Genomic DNA, 15,956 nt, shown 5'->3' on the forward strand with positions numbered 1-15,956 from the left:
GAATTCTCTTGGTAGATAATGTGGTCTATATTTGATTGTGAGGAATTCTAAATCAGGTGAACAGAAGGATTTGAGTTCCTGTATGTTTCTTTCATCGCACCATGCCTCGTTAGCCATAAGGCATACACCCCCACCCCTCTTCTTACCAGAAAATGCGTGGAGAAACCCGTTGGCTGCATCGGATAGCGTCTCTCCAGTGAGCCATGTTTCCGTGAAGCACAGAACGTTACAGTCTCTGATGTCCCTCTGGAATGCTACCCTTGCTCGGATTTCATCAACCTTGTTGTCAAGAGACTGGACATTGGCAAGAAGAATGCTAGGAAGTGGGGCACGATGTGCCCGTCTCCGTAGTCTGACCAGAATACCGCCACGGAGTCGTTTTTGGGTCGCTGCATGCGATCCATTTCATTGTCCTGTTTGTAAGGCAGAACACAGGATTCGCGAAAAACATATTCTTGGTCGTACTGATGGTGAGTTGACGCTGATCTTATATACAGTAGTTCTTCTCGACGGTATATAATGAAACCTAAGATGACCTGGGGTACTAATGTAAGAAATAACACGTAAAAAACAAAAAACTGCATAGTTTCCTAGAACGCGACGAGGCGGCCATCTCTGTACTTATCTGCCCCCTTTATTTATCCTATGGTTCTGACTTTGTGTACAGGGAGAACTATAAGAATGGCCCATGTTCTGAATTCTGTCGCTGTACATTTCAAAAGTGCTGAACAAATAGTTATATTGACTACGTCTGTCCGAGCTTGCTCATTTATGTCTTAATCCAAATTACAGATTGCCTCTTATCCGCTCGTCGTCCTCTTATGCTATAGTTTGTACATCTCAATTGTCAGTAGAAACCACATTTGTTTAAGCAAGTCACCCATATCATTAAATGAGGCTGAATGAACTGTTCTGCTGCCAGACAAGGCTCCGCTGATAGCCAGGTGTAGCAGTGGTAAGGTGTTGGGACAGCTGTTGTTACTGCTGTTGGGACTCTGCTGTTGGGACAGCTTTATGTAGGCCCTAACAGTTTGTGGTAACTGTTTGTCACCATTATAGTGTAATGAATGTATTATTTAGTGTTGTGCTGTGTAGTGGCTTTGCTGGCATGCATCACAATATACATTTTGGGAGTCTGCCGCACCAAGATTTATGTGCTAAAATCGCCACTGGATTGGAGAGACAGACATGCATGTTCAAGCTCTGCGCAAATCAGACCATTTGGACAAAGACATTTTACAGCACGTCTCTGAAGTCAGACAACAGCCTATTGTTTAAACGTCATGTTATCCATGGGAGAGCAGACTGTATAGGGTAGCTAACCCTGTAATGCACATGAACATGTGGCTCACCTCTCTTATGTCAAATAGGCTTTAAAGATGAGCCCTTGTCACCAGCAGATGGGGAGAATGGGCTTTCTTTATGACAGACCTTGGCATCAAGATCAAAGGTTAAATAAGAACCATCTGCCCTGGTAACCTGCCAGCTACAGACCCTAGTCGTTTTAACACGGCGTGCTACTTCAATCACTGCCTGTGCTTTATTACATTTCTTTAGTGCGTTAACCTGGATTTTTTTCCAAACATTATTTCCCCCCTGCCTCCCTAGTGAAAGAGCATTCAATCCTCACAAATCCAGGAATAGTTTTTTGGGCCACAGATTGAGTATATGAAGCCATAGTAATTTTACAGAGGACACCTCTCCTGCCCTTTTGGTTTCTCAGTAGTGATTTCTAAATAACTGGTCGGCCACAGATGACTGGTGTAAAGAAGATACGTGAATTTGGCTGTCGAATGTGCTCTAGAATTGTCCCCATTCCAGTAAAGCATACACGTGTGTAATACATTTTAATGCAGTGTGATGGTGGTGCACTACTATATGTAGTAGTGCTGAGCGATTAGTGCTTTTTGAGGTTGGTTCGGTTTCGGTAAGATTATTAAAAAATAATCCAGGATTTCGGTCTTGATAATCTTTTTCGAAATTACAATGATTTTAGAGCTTTTTAATGGAAATTCCAAAGGCCAAAATAGTGAACATTCAATCAGGTCCAGAATTGGGTAGACATAATAATACAATATTTCACTTGTGTATATTACTTTGTTTTTATGTGATGACTTTATTATTTTTCATTCCTTAAAAGTAATCATCTCATCTCTGCTCAGACAGTGCTCCCCATACTGTACTGCCTTTACTGTACTGTACTGCCTTTAGTCATTCTATTTAGCTAGCCTACCTAAGTATGCAGCACAGCTGTCTGACAAAATAATTTGACTAGTTCTTCAAAGTACATAGATAAGGCATACTTTCACAAACGGTCTCTGTCCCTCATCGTTGTGTTGTGTGTGGTATGTGTGCATCTAACCTAAAGTAGCAGGCTGTGTATCCATCCGGAGATCTGTATAAAATGACAAGATGCTCATGTCTCTGCCCCAACAATGGGAGTTGTTATCCCAAAGGCAGGAAGGCAGGTCCGAAATAAGACAATATAAATACAATAGGATTATTGTGGATAGATGTTGTTGAGAGTGAAACCGTGTACAACCTAAAATACCAAATAATGCATGCAGAGCAGATTTTTTCAGTTAAAACAAATTGTTATTTACAATAACGGCCTACATCGGCCAAATCCTAACGACGCTGGGCCAATTATGCGCCGCCCTATGGGACTCCCAATCACATCACGACCGGTTGTGATGCAGCCTGGAATCAAACCAGGGTCTGTAGTGACGCCTCTAACACAGAGATGCAGTGCCATGGACCTCTGCGCCACTCGGGAGCCCCAAGTGTTAGAATTAGGTCAATACACGATAATCAAAATCCAGAAAAGAGCAGTTAAATTCTGCAACCACCTAAGTGGAATCGATTTCCAAACATTCCATAACAAATCCATCACCTACAGAGATATGAACCTGGAGAAGAGACCCCTAAGCGAGCTGGTCCTGAAGCTCTGTTCACAAACACAAACAGAGCCCCTGGACAGCAATACAATTAGACCCAACCAAATCATGAGAAAACAAAAAGAGAATTACCTTGGCTCTGAACAGAATACCTGACCACTGCGACTGACCCAAAATTAAGGAAATCTTTGACTATGTACAGACTCAGTGAGCATAGCCGTGCTATTGAGAGAGATAAACTCCCATATCTATTTTGTAATTTGGTATTTTATTAGGATCCCTATCAGCTGTTGCAAAAGCAGCAGCTACTCTTCATGGGGTCCACAAAAAACATGAAACATGACATAATACAGGACATTAATAGACAAGAACAGCTCAAGGACGGAACTTCTTTTTAAGGCACACATAGCCTACATACACACAAACTATCTAGGTCAAATAGTGGAGAGGCGTTGTGCCGTGAGGTGTTGCTTTATCTGTTTTTTGAAACCAGGTTTTCTGTTTATTTGAGCAATTTCAGATGGAACAAAGTTCCATGCAATAATGTCTCTATATAATACTGTACATTTTCTTGAATTTGTTTTCGATTTGGGGACTGTGAAATACCACAGTGTGTCATCACAGCAGCAAGATTTTTGACCTGTTGCCAAAAGACAAAGTCAACCAGTGAAGAACAAACACCATTGTAAATACAACCCATATTTACGTTTATTTACTTTCCCGTTTGTACTTGAACTATTTGCACATTGTTACCATACTGTACATAGCCATAATGTGACATTTGAAATGTCTCTATTCATTTGGAACTTTTGTGAGTGTAAAGTTTACTGTTCATTTTCTATAGTTTATTTAACTTTTGTTTATTATCTATTTCACTTGCCAAAGCAAGTGAAACAGACAAGAAGCTAAAGGGAAATAAACACATAAAATTATAGACATGTCAAATGCTATATTATTGGCAATGTTGTAACAATGTGCAAATAGTTGAAGCATGAAAGGGAAAATAAATAAACAGATACATATAGGTTCTATCCTAATATTTCTGCCAATGTATTCTGCATTTTAAAATTGGAAAACACCAGCAGTAAATTCCACAATCAGTCCTTCTCGCTCAGAAAAGTTTTGTATATTATTATGAAGGCAGAAGATGAAAGTACAGTATTTTGTGCTTAAAAACGTAATAAGAGTGGATATACATTTATCTTCATTGAAATATGGTACTTTTTAAGGCTGCATCTGTGGACAATTGCCGAAATGGAATTAGAAAATTCTTCCTCCATGATGTCAGGATTTTCCTGTGATGGATGCGGAATATGATGCATATGCATCATGTGAAATCTGAGACTCTAGTTCCCCTTTCATTTACCCAGTTTCAAAGGCGGATTATTACCATGTTTCTACAATACATACACACACACACACACACACACACACACACACACACACACACACACACACACACACACAATCAGTTTAAGGTAACTAAAATAAACGATTATAAACCTTCAGTTTCCATGGCTTTGCATTGAGCAGGTGTCTCTGTAACTTCTATGGCCAAGAAATGCCTGATTCAGATATGGTATAGCTGCACCTGGCTTCAACCTCAATTCTGCCTGCCAATACTGAAATCCCACATGCTGCCTTCCATTAACAAGCCACTTGCAATACCACATGATTTCAATAGACAATATCGTGACAGGCTACATACCAGTACTATAGACCCCTTTCCAGTACACAACACACTGATGTCATGCAAAGATACACACGACTATTGGCGGCAGTAAGAAAGCCATCTCCATCTGCCCCCATTCAACATAGTCTAGATGTACGTTTACGTTTTACTTCTAAACAAAATCACTTTTGGGGTTCTCATACACTTACAATTATGTTTAGATTTTTGCTTTAACAGTCGCTAAGATTATATTTGGTTGTGATCTTTGCAAAATAAGTATTTTGGATACAGCAATTATTAGCTACAATGCTAACGCTCATTGACATAGGTTGTAGCAAATGCAGTTGATTTGCAATGATGACACAAACATTATATGAAGTAGGACATTCATATTGGCCTTAAAATCCAATTATAATCCAAAAGTTGTGTGAAATGCATTCATAAGGAACATGTAAATAGAGGCTTTTTTTTGCTGCCGTTCTATATGAAATATAAGAGTCTACAAATGGCTTTGCAGTTCCCCCTGCTGGTAAGGGAATTCTATAACAACAATGTACATGTTCATAGCCAATAAGGGCAATAGAAACCATATCAATTATGAAAACGTTTTTAAAAGCAATGGAACAATAAGCCTGTAATCAACTATTATTGTTTTGTAATGACAAAATAAGTATACACATTCATATTCTACAGTGGGTGATGCTGTCAGTTTCTAATAATTCCAAATGAGACAAAATGAAACTGCTCTCTGTTTAGTCACAACGGCAGTTACAGTACTGTGGGTATATGCATTGTAATGCGTATATTTTGAAAACAGTACTAAATATTTCTCGAAACGTCAACTCTGATCTTTTAGAACCTAATGGGGGTTGGGAAAGTTGTCTGACAGCATGTTTTGTGTGAATTAGTCTGTCATTGATGCATATGGCTTTGTACAATATCCTCCTGACACTAGTCCACATGGTGAGATAGAACTCTCACTCCTCTGTAAAGGCTGCATTTTTGGACACTCAACCCCACTCTTAAAAACAATGAGGGCAAGAAGAAGTCAGAAGTTGTTGTTGGTGTGTGTGCATGTGTCTGCATGCCTGTGTGTGCCCCAGGAGGCTGCTGAGAGGAGTACGACTCATTATAATGACCGGAACGAATCAAGTGGAATGGCATCAAACACTTGTAAACCATGTTTGATATATTTGATACCATTCCACACATTCCACGCCAGCCATTACCAGAAGCCTGTCCTCTCAAATGAATGTGCCACCAACCTCTTGTGGTGTGTGTATATATGTGTGTTTGTGTGTGCGTGTGACAGGGTGGGAGGCATGTTGTGAAGGAAGTTTTCTTTGATATAAGCACAGTGTGCTGAGCAGTTCCTCACTCCCCTCCTCACTCCAGCTCAAACACCACAGTTTGTTGTTTCCTTTGTCAAATCAAATCAAAGTTTATTGGTCGCGTACACAGATTTGCAGGTGTTATAGCAGTTGCAGCGAAATGCTTATGTTACTAGCTCTAACAGTGTAGTAGAAAGTCACGCAAATAGAATACAATTACACAAATAATAAAAACAGGAAATCAAGAAAAAACTGAATAAGTCCAATTTACAATCTAGAGTAGAGTGAACATGTGTTAGTATCCAGAATACAAATATGTGGTGTGTGTATAGGCAGTATATCATTTGGAAAGGCATAGTAGTAGGTATATTAGGATGAGCTATGTCGAGAATACAGTATATACTGTAAATACACAGTATATAAACAGAATATGAGGTGACCAGCATTCAATGACTCTATATACTGTACATGAGGCATTAGTATCAAGGTGCAGGGCAGAGTACCGGGCAGGTAGCCGACTAGTGATGGCTGTTCAACAGTCTGATGGCCTGGAGATTGTTGGTTCTTGGTCTCGGCTCTGATACACCTGTACTGTCTCCGTCTGCTAGATGGTAGCAGGGAGAACAGACCGTGGCTCGGGTGCCTGAGGGCCTTGATGATGATCGAGGCCTTCCTATGACACCGTGTGCTGTAAATATCTCTATGTCTTTGGGCTCCGTAATACATCACAGCGGTATCAGCTGTCTGGAAGACCACAAACCAGATCCCGGAGAGATGTGTACATATTTACCACTGATAGCTTCATGACCATCTAGGCCATGTTGTGGGGCCATGCACTCAGAACAAAAAGGTTCTGTTCGGGCTTGCTTCAACCTCAGGGCCAGCATCTTACATCAGAGCCAGGCAGGTCAGGATTCCGGTTCTGCACTGGGAAGAAATTCAAAGATAGAGATGTGCTTTAGTTTAGACAGACTCCACATCACATTACCAGATAGCCACAATACAGGCACATTGTAACAATGTTCGTCTGAGGAAGAAGGAGTAGACCAAAGCGCAGCATGGTACGTGTTCATATTTCCTTTAATTAACTGAACACTAAATACAAAAGAACAAGAGAATACATGAGAACTGAAACAGTCCCGTATGGTGCAAACACTGAAACGGAAAACAACTACCCACAACCCATAGTGGGAAAACAGGCTGCCTAAATATGGTTTTCATTCAGAGACAACAATTGACAGCTGCCTCTGATTGGGAACCATACCAGGCCAAACACCTAGAAATATAACACACAGAACCAAAACATAGAATGCCCACCCCAACTCACGCCCTGACCAAACAAAAATAGAGACATAAAAAAGGAACTAAGGTCAGGACGTGACACACATAATGGCCATGCCAAGTCTAGGACCAAAAGGCTCCTCAACAGCTTCTACCCCCAAGACATAAGACTGCTAAACAATTCATAAAATCGCCACCCCAATTCATAAAATGACCCCTCCCTCCCTTTTGTACTTTTGTAGCCTAGTGGTTAGAGCGTTGGACTAGTAACCAGAAGGTTGTAAGTTCAAATCCCGAGCTGACAAGGTACAAATCTGTCATTCTGCCCCTGAACAGGCAGCTAACCCACTGTTCCTAGGCTGTTATTGAAATAAGAATTTGTTCTTCACTGATTGCCTAGTTAAATAAAGATAAAATAAAATAATCTATGCACAGTCACTTTACCCCCATCTACATGTACAGATTACCTCAACTGGCCTGTACCCCTGCACACTGAGTCTGTACTGGTGCCCACTGAATATAGCCTCGTTATTCTTATTGTGTTACTTTTTATTATTACTTTTTGTTTTAGTCTACTTGGTAAATATTTTCTTCTTCATGAACTGCACTGTTGGTTGAGGACTTGTAAGTAAGCATTTCACGGTAAAGTCTACACTTGTTGTATTCGGCGCATGTGACAAATAAAGTTTGATTTGATGTACTATCATTAGGCATCTGGGTTAAATGTGGAAGACACATTTCAGTTGAATACATTCAGTTGGACAACTGACTGGGTATCCCCTTTCCCTTTCCATTTCAATTGCTGAGTAAAAGCTTAATATAGATTAAACTCAACCTGGCACCCTCTAGCTGCACTGGTCAAGATGTTTGATTGGATTAGATTTAGAGGTGCTTTCTCTACAAAGAGGTTACAATGGTTGTTTTTATTTCTTTATAGACGACTGCCATATCAAACAATGACAGCGACAATGTTGTAGTGGTTTTACGCCTCCACCATTGTCAGATGTGGTGTTGTGTTACATCTTTTGTTGTTGCGGAATAAAGAGTAAACCCACTGGGCATTGATGTCTATTCCATGTTGGTTCAATGTAATTTCATTGAAATGATGTGGGAACAACGTTTATTCAACCAGCGTGTGCCCAGTGGGAAGGCGAAGTCATTACCATTAGATATGTCATCTAACCTAGATTATACACATACTTGAGTCACAGGAGGCTGCTGAGGGGAGGATGACTCAATAATGGCCAGAATGGAGCAAATGGAATGGCATCAAACACGGAAAGGACATGTTGATGTATTTGATACCCTTCCACTTATTCCTCTCCAGCCATTACCACTAGCCCATTATCTCCAATTAAGGTGCCACCAACCTCCTCTGTTGAGAATACTTGTGGGTGAACACACTTCTTTATTTATGCATACGACTCCAGATGAAAGACGGCCTATGTTTTGATTCACCATATTACCATTGATTGTCGCTCAGGGCTCATTGGTTTCTGTGGCGACGTGGTTAGTGGGTTGGTGATGATGGAAGACTGTGGGTGTTTTGTTGCAGCATCCTGCCGTCAGTGTGGCTGTCAAACTCCCTCTCTCAGGAAGTTGCTCTTAAAGACTCAAGGGTCTCACTCATAACAAACCTCGGGCCCACACACAACCACACATAACCAAATTACTGGAGAAACAAGTAAATATTTATTGGGTAAATAATGGACAAAAACCAAAATAGAAAATGTCAATAGCAGTGAATCAGATCAGTGAACAATCAATAACTTTTCCACGTCACTGAGAACATCCAGTCAATAGATATATCGAGAACATTCAGTCCTCTAATGTTTGTCAAAAAGCTTTGGGTTACAGCAGAGCATTGATGGAGAGATCATGGGAGACATTCATTGGTTATTTGCCCCCTGTGTGTCAGAAGGACACGGATTGAGTGTAATGGAGAGGGTGACTCCCTGAGTTGTGAGGACCGAGTAATCCATCCCTCGAGAAGAAGACTCATGAATGTCCTATGCGTGCATATCAACAGTATTCTGCTTCTCAATTAGAATAATACACTGCCTCTCCCAAGAACTCCAATGATCAGTTTCAAACTCCAAGGTCAGGGGTCAGCCACCACTACCTGGCATAATGCTAGTATCAGTCTCAGCCCAGCTCCTGATTACTGTCTAAGCTGCCACAGAGGTTTGTGTTTCCAGAGGTCCCTCAGAAGCTGATCCTGATTCAGTCCTTAAATACTCCTGAAGGCTAAGGGAATGGCAAAGGTACTGAAAGTGGAGGAGTCCAAACTTGCTGAACTGTGAGGTAAGATAACACTTCCTTTGGCAGGCTTAGATGGCCCTGGTATGTTTGGAGAGCTGGCGTAACGTGATAGGCCAGAATGCTGAGCCATGGAGTGAATCACCTCAGGCCCTTATACTCTGAGGGCCAAAGCTCTCAGTCTCTGCCTGTTTGATTTGCGATGGCTCCAGGTCTCAGGTGATAACACCGCACCTGTGAAAATGCTAGTGTGATCCACATAAGACCCTACACTAAAATATCTGAGATGAAATATGCTACTCAGAAATGTACTGTATCTGAGAAACTAGATGTATATTTATCAACAGTTAACATGTATGGACAAGTACATACAATCACAGTGGTAGTGTAAACCTATATATCATTCGTAAAATTTGTAACATACTGTGTGGAGGGCCCCATGAAAAATGCCTACCTTACTCTTGGCAAAATTAATCATTTGCCAGGCTGTTTCTCGATAGACCAACAGCCATAGTACCTGGAGCCAACATCTAGTTATTACATTAATGACAGTTGTGGGAATTGTTAGATGGATGCCAGTGCACAGAAGATTTATAAAATTGTATGTATGATTGCAGACAAGCTCTAATCAAAATTCAAAATGGATTGTTTTGCACTTTGTAATAATGCAGATTCTATAAACTAGACAATCTGATGCATTGTATTTAATGTGAAGTATCAGCCATCATGACTGACAACATGACTTATTCCATCTCCAACAAGGATTTATGACATTTCATAAAAAACAAGCTGACTTCCTCTGTAACTAAAAAAGGCCAACAATAACCATCTCGTGGTCTTCTATTAATGATAGCTTTCATCATACTTTCTATGTTGGTCGATGGCAGGCGGTTGTCACTTAAATGATTTGATAATGATAGTGTTCCGCCTGCCAACCACAACATGGGCAGCCATTGTTTTAGTCTTTTTATCCAGTGCTGCACCCCACCCAGTGCCATTCTAAAAGTGGGAAAGGAAGCTGAATAATAGAGCTACCCTTTTCTTTGCTGTGGTGAAGCAAGGAAAAATTAACTCAACATCCACATTCATTCCCTCAATCGGAAATAGTATCACATAATGTACAACTCAGTACAGTCAAGCTAGAACACATTAGATTATATACTTGAATTTACAGTAACTGTGTAATAAAATGCCTATAGTAATGAAATAATTTACTAACATATTGAAACATGAATTCATTGGAACTTGTATATGCCTACACAGTATTTGCATGTTTGAGGAACAATAAAAATCCCTTTAGAACTATCCCAGTACATTCTTACTTTCATTTTGCTGTTCCCGGATCATCATCGACATGCCTTTAAACAAACACTCAACAGGCTTAGCAGATAAGGCTCCTTGCAACTCAGCACATTCTCTCTAACAGGACCTGGAATAACAGAGTTGAAGGGTCAGGGGTTAGGATGAGTAATGCCTGGCAGGTAGGGGGGACTTAGGGTGAATTACATCATAAGAGGAGCCACTCATCTGCCCTAAACTGTAATTCATTAACTCTCCTAGAATTTTATCAGTTCTTCCCACTGTCTGGAGTGGACTAATGACCTGGGTCATGCAACACAACCCTGTGCCATTAAGAATTATGTCGCTGCACACTGAGATAACCTGCCCTAAATAAACCGTCAGGGTACAAATTCCAAGAGCGGCCCTATGATAGAGACCATATTTCACTCAAAACAGAAGTGAAAGAGTGGACACTTAAGAAAGAGAAAAGGTCTGAGCTTTTATAGTCTTTCTTTTCTCTAAAATATTATGATTTCCAATCATTCTTAATTAATATAAGGCCATTGTAACTTACTGTTTTATACAGTGGTGCAAAGCAAAAATAGCTTAAAGTACTACTTAATAAATATCTGTCATTCTGAAGTTTGAGGCCATCTTAATAACTCCTGAGACACCATGACATATAAAAATAAGCATTTGCGGAAACTAAAAGGCTAAATGTGAAATTAGAGGCAACTCAACATGAAAATAAAAATATTCAGAAATAAATAAGAGCTAATTGAAGCAGTTATTGGCTAAGAAAAACAATTTGATCTATTTGAGCCATTAGATGGCAGTAACAGTCTTTCCTTGCTGAACTAGTCTTTCTTCTTATTCATTGACAGGGTAGGCTCTGGACTTCTGTATGTGCTGCTGCACCACGTCATATTGGTTTGTGGGTTTTTGAACAGAATGTCAGCATAAATCCATTTCTTTTTTTGAGCTCAGCTTCATTGGATGTGAAAAAGCAAGTACATTTGACACGTCAACAGAATATGAGAAACTGCATTTCTTGTCTCATATGACTAATGTGCCAGCACAAAATTCACAGTGTCTCACCACCACCCAGCCAACACAGAATAATGACACAGTCCTTCTCTGGAAAAATGGAAAACAGAGGCTGAGCCGTTTAACATTTTGAGTGCAATGGTTGGAGGACTACAAGCTCAAAATAAAGAAAAGAAAAGCACATTTCCTTTCAATTCACTGAAAATAATGCCCTACTGGCTTTATCTATGGCCTAAAAGACTTGTGAAAATCACATAACACCATAATACAGTAAATGCACTTTAGAGAGAGTCTACGTGTATGGCAAACAGGGCAGTGTTTTGCAGAGTAGTTAGTATTGAAATAGCAAAACCTGCAGCTACAGCACCAAGTCTGTACCATTAGCTCAGTAAGAGCAGCCTCCATTACACGGCTCTGGAACACAATAAGAACATAGCACGGGGGTTTCACACGAAACACCGCCCTCTTTGAGGTCTTTGAAATGTAACTGTGGCACGGTGCCCACAAGAAAAACATTCCATAGTAAAGTGCCTTACAAAAGTGCCGTTTTTTTTTATTTTGTTGCATTACAACCTGTAATTTAAATAGATTTTTATTTGGATTTCATGTAATGGACTTGCAAAAAATAGTCCAAATTGGTGGAGTGAAATGAAAAAAAATGTAATGAAAAAAAATAAAAAAAATGGAAACATGGTGCGTGCATATGTATTCACCCATTTGCTAAGAAGCCACCTAAATAAGATAATTAAATATAAATATATATCAGCAACTTTGAACAACCCACGGAGCACCATTAAATCCCTTATTTAAAAAATGGAAAGAATATGGCACCACAACAAAGAGAGGGCATTAATCAAAGAGGCAACAAAGAGACCAAAGATAACCCTGAAGGAGCTTTAAAGCTCCACAGCGGAGATTGGAGTATCTGTCCATACGACCACTTTAAAACATACACTCCACAGAGTTGGACTTTACAGAAGAGTGGACAGACAAAAGCCATTGCTTAAAGAACAAAATAAGCAAACACATTTGGTTTTCGCCAAAAGGTATGTGGGAGACTCCCCAAACATATGGAAGAAGGTACTCTGGTCAGATGAGACTAAAATGTAGCTTTTTGGCCATCAAGGAAATCACTATGTCTGGCACAAACCCAACACTTCTCATCACCCCGATAACAACATCCCCACAGTGAAGCATGGTGGTGGAAGCATCATGCTGTGGGGATGTTTTTCATCGGCAGGGACTGGGAAACTGGTCAGAATTGAAGGAATGATGGATGGTACTAAAGATAGGGAAAATCTTGAGGGAAACCTGTTTCAGTCTTCTAGAGATTTAAGACGGGGACGGAGGTTTACCTTCCAGCAGGACAATGGCCCTAAGCACACTGCTAAAACAACACTTGAGTGGTTTAAGGGGAAACATTTAAATATCTAGAATGGCCAGTAAAAGCCCAGACCTCAATCCAATTGAGAATCTGTATTATAACTTAAAGATTGCTCTACACCAGCGGAACCCATCCAACTTGAAGGAGCCAGAGCAGTTTTGCCTTGAAGCATGGGAAAAAATCCCAGTGTCTAGGTGTGCCAAGCTTATAGAGACATACCCCAAGAGACTTGCAGGTGTAATTGCTGCAAAAGGTGGCTCTGACTTTGGGGGGGAGAATAGTTATGCATGCTCAAGTTTTTTTTGTCTTATTTCTTGATTGTTTCACGATAGAAAATATTCTTTAAAGTGGTAGGCATGTGTAAATCAAATGATACAACCCCCCCCCCCCCAAAAAAAAAAAAATCCATGTTAATTCCAAGTTTTAAGACAACAAAATAGGAAAAATGCCATGGGGGGTTAATTTCTTTCACAAGCCACTGTGTACAATATATAAATATTATAGTATTCACTGTAGTGTTTTTGTGAACTTTACTGTAGTGAATACTGCAGTATTTACTGTGGAATACTGTAGTATACTGTAGTAATTACAGTTACCTATAGTATAACTACTGTAGTAAAACAGAACTGTAGTATATACTATAGTAATTAATGTAGTATTTTTGCAGATGTAGTCTTTGCTGTGATGTTTTTGCTGATTGAAGCATACTGCAGTTTTTACTATGGTGTTTATTTGTGAAGGTTTTCTCTTTGAGTAAACCTACTGGAGAAATACTTTCGGTTACAGCCTTATTTTAAAATGGATTAAATTGTCCCCCCCCATGAATCTACACACAATACCACATAATGACAAAGTAAAAATAGTTGAAATATAAAATTAACATAAAAGTATTCAGACCCTTTACTCACTACTTTGTTGAAGCACCTTTAGCAGTGATTACAGCCTCGAGTCTTCTTGGGTATGATGCTGCAAGCTTGGCACACCTGTATTTGGGGAGTTTCTCCCATTCTTCTCTGCAGATCCTCTCAAGCTCTGTTAGGTTGGATGGGGAGCATCACTGTACAGCTATTTTCAGGTCTCTCCAGAGATGTTCAATCGGGTTCAAGTCCGGGCTCTGGCTGGGCCACTCAAGGACATTCAGACTTGTCCCGAAGCCACTCCTGCGTTTTATTGGCTGTGTGCTTTGGGTCATTGTCCTGATGGAAGGTGAACCTTCGCCCCAGTCTGAGGTCTTGAGCACTCTGGAGCAGGTTTTCATCAAGGATCTCTCTGTACTTTGCTCTATTCATCTTTCCCTTGATCCCGACTAGTCTCCCAGTCCCTGCCGTTGAAAAACATCCCCACAGCATGATGCTGCCAACACCATGCTATACCGTAGGGATGGTGTCAGGTTTCCTCCAGACATGAGGCATGTCCTTCAGGCCAAAGAGTTCAATCTTGGTTTCATCAGAACAGATAATCTTGTTTCTCATGGTCTGAGTCCGTTAGGTGCATTTTGGCAAACTCCAAGCGGGCTGGTAAAAGCCTTTTACTGAGTAGTGGCTTTCTGTCTGGCCACTCTACCATAAATGCCTGATTAGTAGAGTGCTGTAGAGATGGTTGTTCTTCTGGAAGGTTATTCCATCTCCACAGAGGAACTCTGGAACTCTGTCAGAGTGACCATTGGGTTATTGGTCACCTCCCTGGCCAAGGCCCTTCTCCTCAGATATCTCAGTTTGGTTGGGTGGCCAGCTCTAGGAAGAGTCTTGGTGGTTCCAAACTTCTTCCATTTAATAAAGATGGATGCCACTGTGTTCTTGGGGACCTTCAATGCTGCAGACATTTTTTGGTACCCTTCCCCAGATCTGTGACTCGACACAATCCTGTCTCTGAGGTCTACGAACAATTCCATGGACCTCATGGCTTGGTATTTGCTCTGACGTGCACTGTCAAATGTGGAACCTTATATAGACCGGTGTGTGCCTTTCCAAATCATGTCCAATCAATTTAATTTACCACAGGTGGACTGTTTCTATAAACAAATTTTCACTCTGTCATTATGGGTTATTTTGTGTAGATTGGTGAGGAAAACATGTTATATATTACATTTTAGAATAAGAATAAGATATTAGTTTTGGAATTGTTAGTTAGATTACTTGTTGGTTATTACTGCATTGTCGGAACTGGAAGCACAAGCATTTCGCTACACTCGCATTAACATCTGCTAACCATGTGTATGTGACAAAAAATTTGATTTGATTTGATTTAATGAAATAAAATCTGGAAAAAGGGAAGGGGTCTGAATACTTTCCGGATACACTGTATGGGTGGCACAAATTGCGATTGCGATATGGGGAAGGGGAGTGGGAAGGGTATATGCAAATTAAATACTTTATATTATTTACTATAGTTAAAAGGTAGTGTTTTTGCGGACCTGTTAGAGACCCATGTTCTATAGTAAGTACTACATATGATCGAGGTATAATACAGTGTGTAGTATAGTATACTACAGTTAACTACAGAATTATATAGTAAGTACTGTAGTATTCTATAGTAAACTGTAGTATTTTTTCATGTGGGTGGGCTCAACGTGGCTTCCTCAGCAGTTACATGTGCCAGGCAGCCTCTTCAAGCTGAGGGCCAGGAAGTGTATGGGAAATGCTAATGAGCTGTCCACACAAGGCTAGCCAGGGACATGAGACACACACACACATCGGGAGAGACTCTCTCTGGCATGGCTTCCTTCTATTGTGTTTGATGAGGCTCTCTCAGAAGCACACATTCCTCTTTCATGCCTTCATCTGAGTATGGAGCTTATTGGTGAT

Source organism: Oncorhynchus masou, chromosome 12 (assembly GCF_036934945.1).
Source record: "Oncorhynchus masou masou isolate Uvic2021 chromosome 12, UVic_Omas_1.1, whole genome shotgun sequence".
NCBI lineage: Eukaryota > Metazoa > Chordata > Actinopteri > Salmoniformes > Salmonidae > Oncorhynchus > Oncorhynchus masou.